Source organism: Cervus elaphus, chromosome 22, assembly GCF_910594005.1.
Source record: "Cervus elaphus chromosome 22, mCerEla1.1, whole genome shotgun sequence".
NCBI lineage: Eukaryota > Metazoa > Chordata > Mammalia > Artiodactyla > Cervidae > Cervus > Cervus elaphus.
In genome coordinates, this window is record NC_057836.1 from 54,035,354 (window position 1) to 54,049,713 (window position 14,360).

Here is a 14,360-nt window from a genome sequence, read left to right on the forward strand (position 1 = left end):
TGTCTGACTCTTGCAACCCTTTGGGCTGTAGCCCACCGAGACCCTCTGTCCATGGAATTTCCCAGGCAAGAATACTGGCGTGGGCTGTCACTTCCTCCTCCGGAGGGTCTTGTCGACCCAGGGATGGAACCCCTGTCTCCTGCATCGGTAGGTGGACTGTTTACCGATGAGCCACCGGGGAAGCCCATATGTATTCTGAGCACCTTGTAATTGGCTGCCTATGTGTTAGTCCCTGGGACGAGTGAGTCTGAGCATGTGAGCCCTCGAAGAGTCATTTGTCAGTTTGCTATGCTCTTTTTAAAAAAGGTTTTTTTAAACTCTCGTTGGCTCCTCGGGTCTTCGTTGCTCGCATACAGGCTTTCTCTAGTTGTGGCGGGCATGGGCCACTCCTCTGTTGCAGAGCACGGGCTCCTAGGGCACTCAGGCTTCAGCAGTCTGGCACATAGGCTCATCTTCCCCGAGGCGTGGGATGCTCCAGGACGAGGGATTGAACCCACGTCCCCTGCACCAGGAGGCAGACTCCGAACCAGTGGACCACCGGGAAGTTCTGCTATGCTTTTAAGGATGTGAGTCCTGCTGGTTTTGAAAGTGAGATGTTTCATCCCTCAGGTGCACGTCTTAAAAGTTGTGGTGCCTGATGTGGGGTTGAGACTCTTTGCTTCTCAGGGAGAAGGTCCTGGTTTTGAATTCTGATTATAGATTGTCACACTGGGGATGGGGTTTATGGTGAGATCGCATCTCAGCCTCTTCTATCCACTTTGTGGGGTTTTTTTTCTTCTTTTTCCCTATGTGTAGGAGTTGCTCCTACACAAAACCTAGTTTTAGGGTTTGTTGTTGTTGTTTCCAGAATAAATTGTTCCATATTTAGCTGTAGATTTGGTGTGTCTATGGGAGGAGATGAGTTCAGGGACTTCCTACATTGCCATCTTGAACCAGCCATATTACTATGATTTTATAATATAGCTTGAAATCAGGAAATATGATGCCCCTCTCTATGTTCTTTTTTGTTAGGACTTCTTTGTCTATTCAGGGTCTTTTGTGGTTCCATATAAATGTTAAGATTGTTTTTTCTACTTCTGTAAAAAAAAATGCCATTAATGTCTTGACAGGGATTGCATTAAGTGCAATGGCTTAATTGATTTTTTAAAATATTCATATTAGTTAGTTTGGCTGCGCTGGGTCTTCATTGCTCTCTGTAGTTGTGGTGAGTGGGGACTACCCTCTAGTTGCCATGTTCAGGCTTCTTGTTGTGGTGGCTTTTCCTTGCGGAACATGGGGTTTAGGTGCAAAGGCCCCAGTAGTTGTGGCATGTGATCTTCGTTGCCTTGAGCTTGTGGGATCTTCCTGGCCCAGGGATAGAACCTGTGTCCCCTGTACTGGGAGGCGGATTCTTAGCCACTGGAGGTCTAACATGGACATTTAAACAAAATGAAATTTTCCAGTCCTTGAACAAGGATTCCATTTATTTGTGTTGCCTTTGATTCCTTTCATCAATATCTTATAATTTTCAGTGTGGAGGTTTTTCACCTCTTTAGTTAAATTTATTTTTTAAGTATCTTATTTTTTCTTGCCACTTTAAGTGGCACTGTTTTATTTCCTTTTCAGATAATTTGTATAGTGTATAGAAAAACTTTGGGTTTTGTATGTTAATTTCTTGTCAGGCAAATTTACTGAATTCAGTGATTAGATATAAGTTTTGTTTTTTTTTTTGGTGGAGTCTTCAAGATTTCTATATATTAAATCATGTCATCTGTGAATAGAGACCGTTTTACTTCTTCCTTTCCAATTTTGATGCCATTTATTTATTTATTTTCTTGCTATTTGCTCTAGCTGGAATTTCCAGTACTATGTGGAATGGGATTGGAAATAACAGGCCCCCTTGTCTTTTCCTAATCTCAGAGGAAAAGCTTTTAACTTTTCATCATTAAGTATGATGTTAGCTGTGGCCTTGTCGTATATGAACTTTATTATATTGATACATAAATCTGTTTATAATTTGTTGAATGGATGTTGAATTTTGTTAAGTGCTTTTTATGTATCTATTAAGATGATCATATAATTATTTCTTTCTATTAATGTGATGTATCCCATTTATTGATTTGTGTAAGTTGAACCATCCTTGTAGTTCAAAGATAAATCCTACTTGATCATGGTGAATGATCCTTTTACTGTGCTGCTGAATTTGGTTTGAAACTATTTTGTTGAAGACTTTTGCATTTATATTCATCAGGGACATTGTCCTATAGTTTTATTTTCTTGTAGTGTCCTCCTCTGGCTTTACATTGGGTCCACGCTGGCTTCCTGAAATGAGTGTTCTCTACTCTTTGACTTTTTGAAAGTGTTTAATAAGGATTGGCATTAATTCTTACTTAACTGTCTAGTAAAATTCACCAGTGAGGCCATCTGGTCCTAGCATTATCTTCATCAGGAGACTTTTGATTACTGATTGAGCCTTTTTACTATTAGTCTGTTCACATTTTCTGTCTCTCCTAATTCAGTCTTGATAGGTTAGATGTTTCTAGGAATTTTTCTGTTTTTTCTAGGTTGTCTAATTTGTTGGCATATAGCTGTTCACAGTAGTCTCTTATGATCTTTGTATTACTGGTTGTAGTGTCTCATTTTCATTTATGATTTTGTTGATTTGTTTCCTATTTTTTCTTTGATTAAAGTGTTCTTAATTTTCTCTTTCAAAGAGTCAACTCTTAGTTTGTTACTCTTTTCTATTGTTTTCCTGTTCTGTATTTTATTTCTACTCTAATCTTATTTCCTTCCTTCTGTCAGCTTTGGGCTGTTAGGTCTTCTCTTTCTAGTTCCTGTAGGCATAGAGTTAGGTTGTTTTGAGGTTTTTCTCCTTTACTAACGTAGGCATTTATTTCTGTAATCTTTCCTGTTAGAAATGCTTTTGTTCAATCACATAAATTTTGGTACACTGTTTCCATTTCAAGATATTTTTATTATTTCCCATTTAATTTCTTCTTTGATCCCTTGGTTATTCAGGAGAGTTTGTTTAATTTCCCTGTATTTGTGAAGTTTTCAGTTTCCTATTACTGATTTCTAGTTTCATCTCATTGTGATCAGAAAAGATACTTGGTATGATTTAAGTCTCTTTGAACTTGCTAAGATTTGTTTTGTGACCTGAAATAATGATATACATAGAAAATGTTCACATGCATCTGAGAAGAATGAGCATTGCTGTTGTCAGAATATTCTGTGTATGTTAAGTTAATTTGGACTAGAGTATTGTTCAAACCTATTGGTTCCTTTTTGACTCTGTCTGGATGATCTGTCTTATTGAGAGTGGGGTATTAAAGTTCCCAACTATTATTATGTTGCTGTTTATTTCTTCTTTCAGCTCTGTTAGTTTTTGGTTTACATTTTTAGGTGCTCTGATATTGTGTACAAATATTTATGATTGTTAAATCTTCTTGATAGGTTGGCCCTTTTTTTAATTATGTAATGATTTTTGCCTCATAACAATTTTAATTTAAAGTATATTTTTTCTCTGATAGAGATACCCTTTTTTAAACTCTTAATTTGCTAAAATCTTTTTCCATATCTTCACTCTCAATTTCTGTGTGTCTGTGTGTCTTTAAAGCTAAATGAGTCTCTTTATCATGGTGTGAATGTGATTACTATAGGCTTTTCCTTTGTGGTTATCATGAGGCTTGAATATAAAATTTAAAAATTTTATCACCCTATTTTGAATTGATAATGATTTAATTTTGATAGCACTCCTAAACTTTATACTTTTACTTTGCCCCTCACATTTTATGTTATTGATGTTACAGTTTATGTGTTTGTTATGTTTTGTATCAAATAACAGATTATTGTGGTCATTTTTTTTTCTTTTTACTACATTTGTTTTCTAATTTTTAAACTAGAGTTGCAAATAAATTATGCTCTGCCATTACTATATTATAGAATCTGTCTTTGACTTTATATTTAACATTATCAGTGAGTTTAATGCTACTTTCTTATGTTTTTATAATGTTGATTAGTGTCCTTTTACCCCCACATAAAGAACTCCCTTTAGCATTTGTTTGTTTTTTGGGTTTTGTTTTAAACTTTATTTTATTTATTTATTTATTTTTAATGAATCCACATAAATTTATTTATTTATTTTTTTCATTTATTTTTATTAGTTGGAGGCTAATTACTTTACAATATTGTAGTGGTTTTTGTCATACATTGACATGAATCAGCCATGGATTTACATGTATTCCCCATCCTGATCCGCCCTCCCACGCCCCTCCCCATCCCATCCCTCTGGGTCATCCCAGTGCACCAGCCCCGAGCACTTGTCTCATGCATCAAACCTGGACTGGCGATCTGTTTCACACTTGATAATATACATGTTTCGATGCTGTTCTCTCAGATCATCCCACAAGAGTTTATTTTGAGTTGACCTACTTATATTTCTCAGAATGGGAATATATACATTATTTACCAATAAATGCTTAATGCTTTAAATTTACAATTATTTACAGAAACTTGGAAATCATTCTAATTAAATGGGAAAAAAGTACAATTTTTCTGTTCTTATAATTCAAAATATATTTAAAATAACATTTCTGCAGCAGCCAAAACCTTTAACCAAAAATTCAGAACTTCAATCTCTTAAGCTTTGCTAAATGGCTACGTTCTAATTTAATTATCTTGATTATTAACACAGGAAAAAACTATGGTGGCTCTAAAGTAAGGCAGACTAGCAACTGCTACAGTGTTCTTTCTGGGTACTTAAAGCTGTCTTTATTTTTTTACTTCATTTGTTCAAGCACAGACAATTGCTCTAACTTTAAAGAATGTTTAAATGAACTTTTGACATTTAATATTGGTGATGTTTGCTAACATTTAAGGATTTCAGTAATGAGACTCAGAAAATGACCACAATTAAAATCATCTTAAAAGATTTACTGACACACCAAGCAATTCAATAGTGTTTTTGAATTACATGGTGTTTTTTCCATAAACATAGCACCTTATTAAATACCTGGTAAACCACTTTGCCATCACAGTGAGGGTTGGGAGACTAAGTTCCAAAGGGAATTTTGTAATTTACTTAATACTACAAGACATCTCGGGCAAAATCAACATTAGGAATGCAAATTGTTGGTTTCCACACTCTGCTGCTGCTAAGTCACTTCAGTTGTGTCCAACTCTGCGACCCCATAGACGGCAGCCCACCAGGCTCCCCCGTCCCTGGGCTTCTCCAGGCAAGAATACTGGAGTGGGTTGCCATTTCCTTCTCCAATGCATGAAAGTGAAAGTGAAGTCTAAGGGGATGCTTATCTACACGGGAACCATCTTTTTAAGATATGTTTCTAAAGTCCACAGAGTAGATAAACATTGAAATAGACTCCTGCTTTACAAATAATCTATTAAATGTGCCTGTAAAACTAAAAAAATTTTCCAAAATATTGGAAGAAATATGGTTATTTTATCTCCTCACCCCAGGTAATTCTGATAAAAAGATACAAAATGAAGTCCAATCTTAATTTGTAAAGTTTTGAGGTAAAAGCTAATGTACTGAAATCCAGTAAGGTTTAACTCTCGTCTGAATTAATGTAACAACTACTCACTTGGCTGAGTTTTCACGGCTGTGCTCTTGACCTGAAAAATCACTTTTTTTGTGCTGAGGAGATAGAGTAATCTTTGTAGGAGATGGGGGTGTAGTACCAGGTGAGTCGGTTCTTCCATCAGACATACTTGGTGATGATGCCAAATGGGGGACTTTCTTTCTTCCAAGGAATCCTCCTCCCTCAAATCCTTTCTTCTATAACTCTATTTTCAGTTTCATCTTCTGATGACCTTTTCTTGGATTCTAGAAAATCTTTGGCTATTTTATACACCTCCACTCCCCTATCTGATCCTCTCAAACTTTTAAATTCCTGTTCCAGGAGACTTTCTCTTAGACATATCATATTACCCCGTTGCTTGCTTTACTTCAGCTTGTATTGAACCCAGATTACTATTTTCAGGGACAATGCTTTCTATATTTCTGTTCAGGTTTACAGTCTGGAAGTCCCTGTGACTGTGAGAGCTCTCAGTCCTCCTTGCTCTTGCTTACAAAGGACTTTCTCTGGTAAGGTCTCATGGAGCCACAAGTAACTGCTTCATGGATGGTTTCATGGTACTGGAGCTGAAGACTAGAATCTGATGTCCAAAGATGGCTATGCTGAACCACAGAAGTTGCCAGACTGATCTTAGGAGTAGCGCAGTGAGATGTGCATAGATCACACTGATCCAGTCTTTTGAGCAAATCTTCAGTTAGACCACCTACATCCTTATCCTCACTTTTGTTAACCGTATCCATGGTAGTGGTCAGATCCCACATCTGAATGCAGCCGTTTGTGTGACCTGTGAATAGGTAGTGCCTTGGCCTTGAGCCCATCCTGCTGGACTCACATTCTCTCACTGTAAATGAGGATATTGTGGAGCTGTCAACAGCTTGGATTTCAGAGATTCTTTTTCCAGTATATGAGTCTTACATCCTGTTTTACAGGTTTACAAGTCTTACAGTTTGTTAGTGAACAACTTTCTGGATAAGCACCTGTTGATCATCTCACTCTCTAAAAGACCCTATATTGTTTCCAGAGGAAGAGCTTCCATGGCTTTCTGTCTCCTCCAGAGACAGTATCTTGAATGATGTCCCTTTAGCATTTCTTATAAGGCATGCCTAGTGCTTATGAACTTCCTCAGCTTTTGTTTGTTTGGGAAAGTCTTTTTCCATTACTTAAGGGTAGCTCTTCCAGGTATAGAATTCTCAGCTGACAGTTTTTTCTTTCAATGTTTTGAATATATCATTCCATTCTCTCCTGGCCTTCAAAGCTTCTGTGGGAAAAGCTGCTGATGTTATGAGTGTTCTTTTGTGTGTAGCTCCACTCTTTTCTTCCACTGCATTCAAACTTCTTTTTAGCTTTCACTTTGACAATTTAACTATAATGTGTCTTGGTATAGCCCTACTTGGGTTCACCTATGTGGGGACTTTTGGGCCTCATGAATTTGGGCATTCGTTTCTTTCCCAAGACTGGGGAAGTTTTTTCATTATTGCTTTAAATATGCTTTCCCCCCCTTTCTCTTCTTCTGAAATGCTTCTGAAATTCCCATAATGTCAAATATTGTTTCTTTCAATTGTGTCCTATAAGTTACATATTCTTTCTTCACTCTTTACGTTCTTTGTTTCCTATTATATTTGCTCCTCTGACTGGATTATTTCAAATGTTCTGTCTTCTAGGTCTTTTGCAAGGTCAAGTCTGTTGACTTTTGAGTCAACAGCTTTTGACAGTTTGACTTTTTAGTCATTGAGTTCAATCATTGTAATTTTTAGCTCTAGGATTTCTGCCTGGCTTTTTGATGGTTTCTATTTGTTGAACTTGTTTGTCGTTGTTTTCCTGATTGTTTACTTGTCTGCTGTGTCTTAGAGTTCACTAAATTTCTTTAGGAGGATCATCCTAAATTCCTTGTCCAACAATTCAGATACCTCCATTCCTTTAGGTTCGGTTGTTGGAACTTTATATCCTTTTATGTCACATTTACAAGTTGACCTGATTTTTTTTGATCCTTGATTCCTTATGTTGACATCTGTGCATTTTAGTAAAAAATCTCTAATTCCAGACTTTTAAAATTTGCTTTGGCACAGAGTTCTTTACCAGTTGGCTCATTTTGGGTTTCTGGACATGTCTGATGGTAATATCTTTGGACAGGTGGGACTTGCCATCAGGGTGTATTTTCAGATTAGTCCACTGTTCAGACTGGGGTCTGGGGTGGTACTTCTGACTGAGAATGATCAGATAGGACTTTTGGCTCTGTTCCCTTCCTAGGTAAGGCTGTAGGATGGGCTCCATGGTTACCTGAGTTCTCTGGTCAGACTTACTAGATAATTGGAACTGGATACTATTCTCCACAGTGGGCAGAACTGTGAATTAGCTTCCTTCCCTCCGTAGGGCAGCAGGACAGGCTCCAGGGCCTGCGTAACTCATTGTTTAGGGATCTGAATCAGGCAGGTATGTGCACTGAATTATACGGCCAGATGAGGTCACTGGTTTTGCCCTGCAGACAGAAAGGTCCCAGCCTGTGTGCCCTGTTCAAGCATCACTGTAAGCCACGTTGTTGGGTGGGCTCTACAGCTTCCAGTATGCTCTGGTTAGGTTTCCTGGATGGGCAAGCTGAATGCTGTGGATAGCAATGGGAGGGCAACAAATCAGTTTCCTGCCCAGGTAGAATAGGAGCATCACCTCCAAGGCTGGCAAGCCTCTTTGTGGTCTTGACTCAAGTCAACCCATCCTCCCAGTTCCCTGGCCAAACAGGGCCACTGGCTTTGGTCTGCAGCCTATCAGCTCTGCCTGCCATGCTCTCTACTCGAGTGTTGCTGAGCCATGCAGCTCCCAGGCGTTTTGGCCAGGGGGGCCAGGAGGTACAGTCACCAGTTGATTAAGGGATGGTTTAACTCCTCTGGCTGGGTGAAATGGAAAGGTCAGCGCCAAGCTGTTCTCCGGTGTTCTGGATCAGGTTTTCTGGTCGGGAGAGGCCAGACGCTACACTCAGTAATGGATGGGTGTATGAATTCGTTTCCCTGCTTTGATGGAGCCCAGAACACCCCCAAGCCCAGCAAGATTCTTTGTGGTTTTGACTTGATCTGACTTGGTCCTTCCAAGTACCCTGGCCCTATACTGACAGACTTTGCTTTGCAACTGTCATAACGGCCTGCCATTCTCTGCTCAAGCAGAGCTATGTAGCTCTGTATTCCTGAGCTGTGTAGCTTCCAGGCTTTCTGGTCAGAGGGTACTGGGAACTACAACCAGCAGTGGGTTGGGCTATGACTCAGCTCCTCCGCTGCAGTGGGGCAGACCAGACTCTAGGGATAGCAAGGCGCTTCATTTGAGGATCTGAAGCAGGCAGACTTGCATCTCACAGGTTTCCCTGGTCATAGCTCAGCATGTGAGCAGAGTCTCTGATTGGGACAACTAGTTGGACCCTGCAAGTAGGAACTTGGGTCTGCCAAGATGCAAGTGCTGGTTCTTGCAGGCCCCTACCCCTTTTCCGTCATAATCATAATTTCAGTGATCAAGCCCCACAGATTTCCCCACAATTCCCGTGGAATGAGACCAAACTGGGGCTACCAAGAAGTGACCCATAACACTGTGGAGGCTAGAGGTTCACTCTAGGCTCTCATTTCCCAGTAGAGAAATGCTAGGCTCAGGGGAAGACTTCTTAATGGGGTGCTGTGCTGCCCTGGGGGAAGGGCAGTGTGGTCAGCATGTGGCCATTCTTCTTACCCTTCTGATTTCACGTCTTGATCTCCATGGTGTGGGGGAGGTGCTTCAACCTCACCTCTATGTTCTAGGGTTTTCTTTCTCTCTAAATTTTTATTTTAGAGTAAAATTGATCAACAGTGTTGTGTTAATTTCAGGCATACAGCAAAGTGATCCAGTTATACATATACATGTGTTCATTTTTTTTCAAATTCTTTTCCCATTTAGGTTATTACAGAATACTGAGAGTTCCTTGCCACTATACTTACTGTAGGTCCTTGTCATCTACTTTAAATACAGCAGTGTCTACATGTCAATCCCCAACTCCCAATCTATCCTTCCCTACCACCCTCCCGTCTTGGGAACTATTAGTTTGTTCTCTAAGCCTATGTATGAGTCTGTTTCTTTTTAAAAAAATTGTATTGGAGTATAGTTGATTTACAACATTGTATTCATATCTGTTTTGTAAATAAGTTCATTTGTATCACTTTTTTTTAAAGATTTTGAATATAAGCAATATCATATGATATTTGTCTTTGTCTGACTTTACTGCACTTGGTGTGATAATCTCCAGGTCCATCCCTGTTGCTGCAAATGGCATTATTTCACTCTTTTTAACAGATGAGTAATATTCCATTATATATATGTACCACCTCTTTATCCATTCATTGGCCAATGGACATTTAGGTTGCTTCCATGCCTTGGCTACTGTAAACAACACTGCAGTGAACACTGGGGGGCATGTATGCTTTCGAACCAAGTTTTCTCCAGATGTATGCCCAGGAGTGGGATTGCTGGATCATATGGTAGTTTTTCGTTTTTTAAGGAACCTACACACTGTCACCAGTCTTGATCCCTGTGGTGTGGAGGAGATGCTTCAGTCCCACCCCCATGTTCTAGGATTTTCTTAGTGGTGTCTTACCCATAAATAATTGTTAGTTTTTTTTTGTGGGAGGGAGAGGGAAGTCAGAAACTACCTGTGTCATTATGTCACTCCTAACACTTGATTTCTTACTAAGTTCCTCAGAAATTCCCCTCTGCAACCTTCTTTGCCTTTCTGCCTCTACAAACTTACAAACATCTTAAGATGTTCACTATGTCTTCCTTGTACCAAAAACAGGGAAGATGAATAAGTGTATTCACTATGCCAGTAGAAAAAAGTGAAGGGAGAGATGGGAGGAGGAAAGAGAAGAGGTTTTATGTTAGAAACATTATCGAGAATTCTGATTGCCAGAGGCACTTGTGATAGCAAAGGCAGAATTCCATGGGGGAAAATATATTTCTGGCCAGAGAGTCTGAAGTTCAGTCTATGCTCAGACCAGATATAAACTGGTACTTAGCAAATGGTTACTTCCTTATCCTGACCCGTGTGTTGCATGGTCCTTTATGTAGTTATGAATATTCATGGCCCATTGCAAACCCAAGAAGTTGTTCAGTTCCCTTCCCTGCCCCCACCACTTTTCCTGTTCCAAGGAACAGGAGAGAAGTTATGGATAGGTCAAAAGCGGGGACCTATTGGGCCATGATGCTCAAGGTAGAGCTTTAGCGTAACAAGCAAGTGCCACAGGACTGGGTCCGTAGAGCAAGCTGTCTGTTTGGAGCATCTCTGTATATTTCATCTTTTGAGACTTTCCATGGAAATTCCTCTGGCCAACGTGTGAAATATTTCAGACTTCTTAATCATGATTGAAAACTCTGCCAGTGGCCACTTGTTTTCAGTTCCCATACATCTCCTTAGTTTAGGCTCTGTTAGAGTTATACAGTTGACCTTTGAACAACGCAGAGGCTGTGGGCGCCAATCTCTGTCCAGTCAGAAATCTGGATATAACTATACTGATGGCCCTTGATGTCCATAGTTCATGGATCCAACCAATAGCAGATACTATAGTACTATATTGTATATTTATTGAAAAAAATATCTGCTTATAAATGAACCCTCACAGTTTAAACCTGCGGTGTTCAAGGGTTAACTGCATTTCACTCCCAGCAACAGCAGGTCAGAAGGAATACTAGAAAGATAAAACTACTAAGTGGCTGAAGTTCTAGCCTGCCCAAAGCCACGCTGACCAACTGTCCCCATCTAAGGGAACATCTAAGGATCTTGGGACCCCATCAGCTCCGGATTCCACAGCCAGAATGAAACAATGTTGATGGATGAGGTGCACTCCCATTTCCCTGACTGGCACAAGCAAGGTGATATAATTCAAGGTCAGGTTCTGCAGCCTCTGGAAGAATAATTATAACAACAAGCATTGCTTAGAAGTGCATTCCTCGACCTGCCCCTTGTGGCCCATCCAGACAGACAGTCCCTTTGCTAGGATTAGCAGAGCATACTAGTGGGCAGGGTGATCAAAAGCATTGCATGTGTCATTGGTTGCATTCTGTATTTCCTCCACAAAGTGTCAGTGGCATTTTCTGTCCTCTTTTGAGTAATTTCTAATTAGTCAGCTTGGTACCCTAAGAAGGAAGCATCAAGAAAGATAGGAAAGGGGCCTTAGGAAGAAAAATGTAATCTCTCTGAAGGATGAAGTCATTTCTCAGGAGTGTTTGGGAGTGACAGACTTTCTTTAAAGATGCCACTCTGATTCGTCTTATTCTAAGAGAAGAAACAACAACAAAATTTCAGAAGACCCAGCTAAAAATATTCCATGTGCATAAATTTATTTTAAATTTTATTGCATCACATTATACAAGCATTAAACATGGCTTCACTTTGATGACTATTTAAATGTGAAAATCCATCATTCATGTCAGTACCTTTTGGCTATTTACAATTAAGGAAGTTCTATGTACTTTATATATCTTTGTATTTGTATGTACATATGTAAGAATATATGACTATACATATGTACACACAGAAATACATCTATGGCCATACACATAGCTATAGATATGTCATATATAATAATCTCCTCAGAAAGATCTGAAATTAAAAAAAGAAAAAGTTGTAAACAGGGTCTTGTTTGTGTTGTTTGATGAGATGGAATTAGGACCATATGATGACATTCTAGGAATGTGTCCAGGTGTCTGAATACCCTTTATAGCCCAGTGTCTGTAAAATTCACATGGGTTAGAATGCAAAAAGATAGCAAACAGGCTGAAAAACAGGCCCAGTATACAAGTTCCCCTTGGTTTTAAAAACTTGAGAATGTACTGCCCATGACGTGCATGCTTGCTTGGTCAGGAATGGTCTGTGGCTAGAAAGCATTTGTGTGCTGGGCTGCAATGTGACTTCACAGCAGCGTGGCTTCCCAGGCAGTCCTTTCAGGGTGCTGACCCCTCTGCCGCTGCCGACCTCGGCGACATGCACTGCGGTTGCATTATAGTCATTCACTTGAATGTGCTTTTGCACAGCCGGGAGAAGTAAACAAGAATTCAGGTCCTAGGCCTGGAAATAAATGATTATCTGGAAAAAAAAAAAGGAGGAAGTATTAAGATTCTAAGTATACATGATGGCTGAAAGGACAGAATGTGAAATGGTGTATACTTGTTAACATGAAATCAAAGATATTCAAGGAATCTATAATCCTGAACCAAGTCAGGGAGGGTATAAGCATTACTGTGCCCACTTTACAGATGAACAGATGGAGGCAGAGTCTGGAGGAAGGTGGCTTCCTGCCAACTGCTGGTAAAATGGAGACAAAGACTATGCTTTCAAGAAAAATTGAGAAATGGCCTCTTTGGGGAGAAAGCAAATCAAATGATGAGGCCAGGAGGAACTTCAGCTCCCAAGCGTGAAGGGCCCTGCAGTGCAGAGTAGCCCTGGGCTGTGAGGTGGGGATAATCCACAGTAGCACCTTGGTCTCCGGGCCCTGGAGCTATTCTCTTCACTAATGTCTGCCTCCTCCTCCAACTCAAGATGTCTGGCTGGTCAGCCTTTCTCCTCTGAGAGCTGACCAGAGCCAGAGAAAAGGTGGTTAAAATGGTGCATGGGCCAGGGGGTTGGAGCAAATTACAGAATCCCAGAAGGTTAAAGCCAGATAGGCCCTTAAAGGATTGTTTAGTCCAACTCCTTTTTTCTTGCAAATGTGGAAACTGAATCCACAGGAATGTTCCAACTCAGGCCAGACAGAATGGAAAAGCCAGACAGAGAATGGAAAAAGCCAGATCTGCAATCCACGGGACTAGAACACGGTGCTCAGCCACAGTGCAAATCCCATATAGTATTCTAGAGCACTCTGTTTTGTACATGTCTCACAGATTTTGCCTTATTTGAGCTGTATATTAGTTCCACCAAATAAGCAGACTCAGAAAAGTGTAATTTTCCTGAACTCACATAGCCAAATGACAGCTGGGGAACAGGGCAAAATTACTAAGTAGCAAAACATTTCTTGCCTTTACTGAAGTCAAGGGCTACTTTTGGAATTGAGGGCAGAACCAGTGTTCAGCATCTATGTTGTTGTTATTTAGTTGCTCAGTTGTGTCTGACTCTTTGTGACCCCTTGGACTGCAGCATGCCAGGCTTGTCCTTTACCATCTCCTAGAGCTTGCTCAAACTCATGTCCATTGAGTCGGTGATGTCATCCAACCATCTCATCCTCTGTTGTTCCCTTCTCCTCCTTCCTTCAATCTTTCCCAGCATCAGGGTCTTTTCTAATGAGTTGGTTCTTCGCTCCAGGTGGCCAAAGTATTGGCACTTCAGCGTCAGTCCTTCCAATGAATATTCAGGACTGATTTCCTTTAGGATTGACTGGTTTGATCTCCTTGCGGTCCAAGGGACTCTCAAGGGTCTTCTCCAACACCACAGTTCAAAAGCATCAATTCTTCAGTACTCAGCTTTATGGTCCAACTCTCACATCTATATATGACTACTGGAAAAACCATAGCTTTGACTAGATGGACCTTTGTTGGCAAAGTAATGTCTCTGCTTTTTAATATGCTGTCTAGGTTGGTCATAGCTTTTCTTCCAAGGAGCAGGCGTCTTTTAATTTCATGGCTGCGGTCACTGTCCACAGTGATTTTGGAGCCCAAGAAAATAAAGTCTGTCACCTTTTCCAGTCCTGTGACCACTGCTGAGTTTTCCAAATTTGCTGGCATATTGAATGCAGCACTTTAATAGAATCATCTTTTAGGATCTGAAATAGCTCAGCTGGAATTCCATCACCTCCA

General features: G+C 40.1%; 1 protein-coding gene and 1 pseudogene across 1 annotated transcript in view; both read right to left on the reverse strand.

Annotated features, from left to right (window-relative positions):
* Window positions 1-5,575: 5,575 nt before the first annotated feature.
* LOC122679993 lies at window positions 5,576-7,844 on the reverse strand (annotated as a pseudogene).
* Window positions 7,845-11,895: 4,051 nt separating this feature from the next.
* ANO4 (anoctamin 4) overlaps window positions 11,896-14,360 on the reverse strand; it is a 417,984-nt gene continuing 415,519 nt past the window's right edge. Inside the window, exon 30 of the mRNA XM_043882273.1 lies at window positions 11,896-12,657. The gene's annotated coding sequence lies outside the window, so the exon portion shown is untranslated. The remainder of the gene's footprint in view (window positions 12,658-14,360) is intronic.